Here is a 7,500-nt window from a genome sequence, read left to right on the forward strand (position 1 = left end):
ACCCTAACCCTAACTCTAAACCTAACCCTAACCCTAACCCTAACCATATCCCGAACCCTACTCCTAACCGCAAACCTAACCCCAACCCCAACCCCAACCCCAACTCCAACCCTAACCCAAACCCTAACCCTAACCCTAACCCTAACCGTAACCCTAACCCTAACCCTAACACTAACCGTAACCCTAACCCAAACCCTAACCATAACCCTAACCCTAAACCTAACCCTAACCCTAACCTAGCCCTAACCCTAACCCTTACCCTAAACACAACTGGAATCACATTGTGTCTACCCTAACCCTAACCCTAACCCTAACTCTAATCCTAATCCAAACCCTAACACTAACTTTAACCCTAACTCTAACCCTAACCCTAACCATATCCCGAACCCTAATCCTTACCGTGAAAATAAACCCCAACCACAACCCCAACTCCAACCGTAACCCTAACCCAAACACTAACCCTAACCCTAACCCTAACCCTAACCGTAACCCTAACCCTAACCCAAACCCTAACCCTAACCCTAAACCTAACCCTAACCCTAACCTAGCCCTAACCCTAACCCTTACCCTAAACACAACTGGAATCACATTGTGTCTACCCTAACCCTAACCCTAACCCTAACTCTAATCCTAATCCAAACCCTAACACTAACTTTAACCCTAACCCTAAACCTAACCCTAACCATATCCGGAACCCTAATCCTTACCGTGAACCTAACCCCAACCCCAACCCCAACTCCAACCGTAACTCTAACCCAAACCCTAACCCTAACTCTAACCCTCACCCTAACCCAAACCCTAACCCTAAATCTAAACCTAACCCTAAGCCTAACCCTAACCCTAACCATATCCCGAACCCTAATCCTAACCGTAAACCTAACTTCAACCCCAACCCCAACCCCAACTCCAACTCTAACCCTAACCCTAACCCTAACCCTAACCAAACCCTAACCCTAACCCTAACCCTAACCCTAACACTAACACTAACCCTAACCGTAACCCTAAACCTAACCCTAACCGTAACCCTAACCCAAACCCTAACCCTAACCCAAACCATAACACTAACTCTAACTCTAACACTAACCCTAACCCTAACCATATCCCGAACCCTAATCCTTACCGTGAACCTAACCCCAACCCCAACCCCAACTCCAACCGTAACCCTAACCCAAACCCTAACCCTAACCCTAACGCTAACCCTAACCCTAACCCTAACCCCAACCACAACCCCAACTCCAACCGTAAGCCTAACCCAAACCCTAATCCTAACACTAACTCTAACTCTAACCTAGCCCTAACCCTAACCCTTACCCTAAACACATCTGGAATCACATTGTGTCTACCCTAACCCTAATCGTAACCCAAACCCTAACACTAACTCTAACCCTAACCCTAACCCTAACCATATCCCGAACCCTAATCCTTACCGTGAACCTAACGCCAACCCCAACCCCAACTCCAACTGTAACTATAACCCAAACCCTAACCCTAACCCTAACACTCACCCTAACCCAAACCGTAACCCTAACTCTAAACCTCACCCTAACCCTAACTATATCACGAACCCTAATCCTAACCGTAAACCTAACCCCAACCCCAACCCCAACCCAAACCCCAACCCCAACCCTAACCCTAACCCTAACCATAACCCTAACCCTAACCTAACCCTAACCCTAACCCTTACCCTAAACACAACTGGAATCACATTGTGTCTACCCTAACCCTAACCCTAACCCAAACCCTAACCCTAACCCTAACCATAACCCAAACCCAAACCCTAATCCTAACCATATCCCGAACCATAATCCTAACTGTAAACCTAACCACAACCACAACCCCAACCCTAACACTAACCCTAACGATAACCCTACCCCTAACCCTAACCCTTACCCTAAACACAACTGGAATCACATTGTGTCTACCCGAACCCTAACCCTAAAACCAACCCTAAGCATAATTATCTTCCGCCATGGTCAGACCACACCATAAACCACATTGTGTCTAACCCTAACTGTAAACCTAACCATAAACCTAACCCTGTCGCTAACCATAACCCTAACCCTAACCCCAACTCTCTTCTGCCTTGGTAAGGCAACACCTGAAATCACAGGTCAGACCACCCTAAAGCTAACCCTAACCCAAACCCTAACCCAAACCCTAACCCTAACCCAAACTCTAACCCTAACTCTAACCCTAACCCCAACGCCTACTCCAACCTTAACCCTAACCCACACCCTAACCCTAACCCTAACCCTAACCCTAATCCTAACCGTAACCCTAACCGTAACCGTAACCATAACCGTAACCCTAACCCAAACCCTAACCTTAACCCTAATCCAAACCCTAACACTAACCCTAACCCTAAACCTAAACCTAACCCTAACCATATCCCGAACCCTAATCCTTACCGTGAACCTAACCCCAACCCCAACCTCAACTCCAACCGTAACCCTAACCCAAACCCTAACCCTTACCCTAACCCTAAACCAAACCCTAACTCTAACCCTAACCCTAACCATATCCCGAACCCTAATCCTAACCGTAAACCTAACCCCAACCCCAACCCCAACCCTAACCCCAAACCCAAACCTAACCCTAACCCTAACCCTAACCCTAACCCTAACCTAACCCTAACCCTAACCCTTACACTAACCATAACCATAACCATAACCATAACCCTAACCCTAAACACAACTGGAATTACATTGTGTCAACCCTAACCCTAACCCTAAACCCAACCCTCAGCCTAAGTATTTTCTGCCATGGTCAGACCACACCAGGAACCACATTGTGTCTAACCCAAAATGTAAACCTAACCATAAACCTAACCTTGTCGCTAACCATAACCCTAACCCTAACCCCAACTCTCTTCTGCCTTGGTAAGACCACACCGGAAATCACAGGTCAGACCACCCTAAAACTAACCCTAACCCAAACCCTAACCATAACCCTAACCCAAACCCTAACCATAACTCTAACCCTAACCCTAACCCTAACCCTAACCATATCCCGAATCCTAATCCTTACCGTAAACCTAACCCCAACCCCACCCCAACTCCAACCGTAACCCTAACCCTAACCCTAGCCCTAACCCTAACTCTAACCCTAACCCTAACCCTAAGCCTAACCATATCCCGAATCCTAATCCTTACCGTAAACCTAACCCCAACCCCACCCCAACACCAACCGTAACCCTAACCCTAACCCTAACCCTAACCCTAACCCTAACCATATCCCGAATCCTAATCCTTACCGTAAACCTAACCCCAACCCCACCCCAACTCCAACCGTAACCCTAACCCTAACCCTAGCCCTAACCCTAACTCTAACCCTAACCCTAACCCTAAGCCTAACCATATCCCGAATCCTAATCCTTACTGTAAACCTAACCCCAACCCCACCTCAACACCAACCGTAACCCTAACCCTAACCCTTACCCTAACCCTAACCCTAACCCTAACCCTAACTATAACCCTAACCTAACCCTAACCCTAACCCTTACCCTAAACACAACTGGAATCACATTGTGTCTACCCTAACCCTAACCCTAACTTTAACCCTAACCCTAACCCAAACCCAAACCCTAACACTAACTGTAAGCCTAACCCTAACCCTAACCCTAACCATATCCCGAACCCTAATCCTTGCCGTGAACCTAACCCCAACCCCAACCGTAACCCTAACCCAAACCCTAACCCTAACCCTAACCAAAACCCTAACCCTAACTCTAAACCTAACCCTAACCCTAACCATATCCCGAACCCTAATCCTAACCGTAAACCTAACCCCAACCCCAACCCCAAACCCAACCCCAACCCTAACCCTAACCCTCACCCTAACCCTAACCCCAACCCTAACCCTAACCCAAACCCTAACACTAAATCTAACCCTAACCCTAACCCTAACCATATCCCGAACCCTAATATTTACTGTGAACCTAACCCCAACCCCAACCCCAACTCCAACCGTAACTCTAACCCAAACCCAAACCCTAACCCTAACCCTCACCGTAACCCAAACCCTAACCCTAACCCTAACTCTAAACCTAACCCTAACCCTAACTATATCCCGAAACCTAATCCTAACCGTAAAGCTAACCCCAACCCCAGCCCCAACCCAAACCCCAACCCCAACCCTAACCCTAACCCTAACCCTAACCCTAACCCTAACCCTAACCCTAACCAAACCCTAACCCTAACCCTAACCCTAACCCTAACCCTAACCCTTACCGTAACCCTAACCCTAACCCTAACCGTAACCCTAACACAAACCCTAACCCTAACCCTAACCCAAACCATATCCCGAACCCTAATCCTTACAGTGAACCTAACCCCAACCCCAACCCCAACTCCAACCGTAACTCTAACCCAAGCCCAAACCCTAACCCTAACCCTCACCCTAATCCAAACCCTAACCCTAACTCTAAACCTAACCCTAACCCTAACTATACCCCGAAACCTAATCCTAACCGTAAACCTAATCCCAACCCCAACCCCAACCCAAACCCCAACCCTAACCCTAACCCTAACCCTAACCATAACCCTAACCCTAACCCTAACCCAAACCCTAACCCTAACCCGAACTCTAACCGTAACCCCAACCCTAACCCTAACCATATCCCGAATCCTAATCCTTACCGTAAACCTAACCCCAACCCCAACCCCAACTCCAACTCCAACCCTTACCCTAACCCAAACCCTAACCCTAGCCCTAACTCTAACCGTGCCCCTAACCCAAACCCTAACCCAAACCCTAACCCAAACCATAACACTAACTCTAACCCTAACCCTAACCCTAACCCTAACCCTAACCATATCCCGATCCGTAATCCTTACCGTTAACCTAACCCCAACCCCAACCCCAACTCCAACCCCAACCCTAACCCTAACCCTAACCGTAACCCTAACCCTAACCCTAACCCTAACCATAACCATAAACATAACCATAACCATAACCATAACCATAACCCTTACCCTAAACACAACTGGAATTACATTGTGTCAACCCTAACCCTAAACCTAACCCCAACCCTCAGCCTAAGTATCTTCTGCCATGGTCAGACGACACCAGGAACCACATTGTGTCTAACCCTAAATGTAAACCTAACCATAAACCTAACGCTGTCGCTAACCATAACCCTAACCCTAACCCCAACTCTCTTCTGCCTTGGTAAGACCACACCTGAAATCACAGGTCAGACCACCCTAAATCTAACCCTAACCCAAACCCTAACAGTAAACCCTAACCGTAACAATAACTTTAATCATAACACTTACCCTAAACACAACTGGAACTACATTGTGTCAACCCTAACCCTAACGCAAACACCATCCCTCAGCCTAAGTATCCTCTGCCATGGTCAGACGACACCCGGAACCACATTGTGTCTAACCCTAAATGTAAACCTAACATAAACCTAACCCTGTCCCTAACCATAACCCTAACCCTAACCCCAACTCTCTTCTGCCTTAGTAAGACCACACCTGAAATCACAGGTCAGACCACCCTAAAGCTAACCCCAATCCAAACCCCAACCCCAACCCTAACCCGAACCCGAACCCTAACCCTAACCCTAACCCTAACCAAACCCTAACCCTAACCCTAACCCTAACCGTAACCCTAACCCAAACCCTAACCCTAACCCTAACCCAAACCCTAACACTAACTCTAACTCTAACCCTAACCCTAACCCTAACCATATCCCGAACCCTAATCCTTACCGTGAACCTAACCCAAACCCAAACCCTAACCCTAACCCTAACCCTTTCCCTAACCCTAACCATAACGCTAACCCAAACCCTAACCCTAACCATTTCCCAAACCCTAACACTAACTCTAACCCTAACCCTAACCCTAACCCTAACCATATCCCGAACCCTAATCCTTACTGTGAACCTAACCCGAACCCCAACTCCAACCGTAACCCTAACCTGATCCCTAACCCTAACCCTAACCCTAACCCTAACCCTAACCCGAACCCAACCCTAACCCTAACCCTAACCATATCCCGAACCCTAATCGTTACCATCAACCTAACCCCAACCCCAACCGCAACTCTAACCGTAACCCTAACCCAAATCCTAACCCTAACCCTAACCCTAACCCTAACCCAACCCTAACCCTAACCCTAACCCTAACCCAAACCCTAACCTTAACCCTAACCCTAACCCTAACCCTAACCCTAACCCTAACCCTAACCGTAACCCTAACCCTAACCCTAAACGTAACCGTAACCCTAACCCAAACCCTAACCCTAACCCTAACCCAAACCCTAACACTAACTCTAACCCTAACCCTAACCCTAACCATATCCCAAACCCTAATCCTTACCGTGAACCTAACCCCAACCCCAACCCCAACTCCAACCGTAACTCTAACCCAAGCCCAAACCCTAACCCTAACCCTCACCCTAACCCTAACCCCAACCCTAACCCTAACCCAAACCCTAACACTAAATCTAACCCTAACCCTAACCCTAACCATATCCCGAACATTAATATTTACTGTGAACCTAACCCCAACCCCAACCCCAACTCCAACCGTAACTCTAACCCAAACCCAAACCCTAACCCTAACCCTCACCGTAACCCAAACCCTAACCCTAACCCTAACTCTAAACCTAACCCTAACCCTAACTATATCCCGAAACCTAATCCTAACCGTAAAGCTAACCCCAACCCCAGCCCCAACCCAAACCCCAACCCCAACCCTAACCCTAACCCTAACCCTAACCCTAACCCTAACCCTAACCCTAACCAAACCCTAACCCTAACCCTAACCCTAACCCTAACCCTTACCGTAACCCTAACCCTAACCCTAACCCTAACCCAAACACAAACCCTAACCCTAACCCTAACCCAAACCCTAACACTAACTCTAACTCTAACCCTAACCCTAACCATATCCCGAACCCTAATCCTTACCGTGAACCTAACCCCAACCCCAACCCCAACTCCAACCGTAACCCTAACCCAAACCCTAACCCTAACCCTAACCCTAACCCTAACCCTAACCCTAATCTAGCCCTAACCCTAACCCTAACCCTTACCCTAAACACAACTTGAATCACATTGTGTCTACCCTAACACTAACCCTAACCCAAACCCTAACACTAAATCTAACTCTAACCCTAACCCTAACCATATCCCAAACCCTAATCCTTACAGTGAACCTAACCCCAACCCCAACCCCAACTCCAACCGTAACTCTAACCCAAGCCCAAACCCTAACCCTAACCCTCACCCTAATCCAAACCCTAACCCTAACTCTAAACCTAACCCTAACCCTAACTATACCCCGAAAGCTAATCCTAACCGTAAACCTAACCCCAACCCCAACCCCAACCCAAACCCCAACCCTAACCCTAACCCTAACCCTAACCATAACCCTAACCCTAACCCTAACCCAAACCCTAACCCTAACCCGAACTCTAACCGTAACCCCAACCCTAACCCTAACCATATCCCGAATCCTAATCCTTACCGTAAACCTAACCCCAAC

This window comes from Anolis sagrei, chromosome 1 (assembly GCF_037176765.1).
Source record: "Anolis sagrei isolate rAnoSag1 chromosome 1, rAnoSag1.mat, whole genome shotgun sequence".
Classification (NCBI taxonomy): Eukaryota; Metazoa; Chordata; class Lepidosauria; order Squamata; family Dactyloidae; genus Anolis; species Anolis sagrei.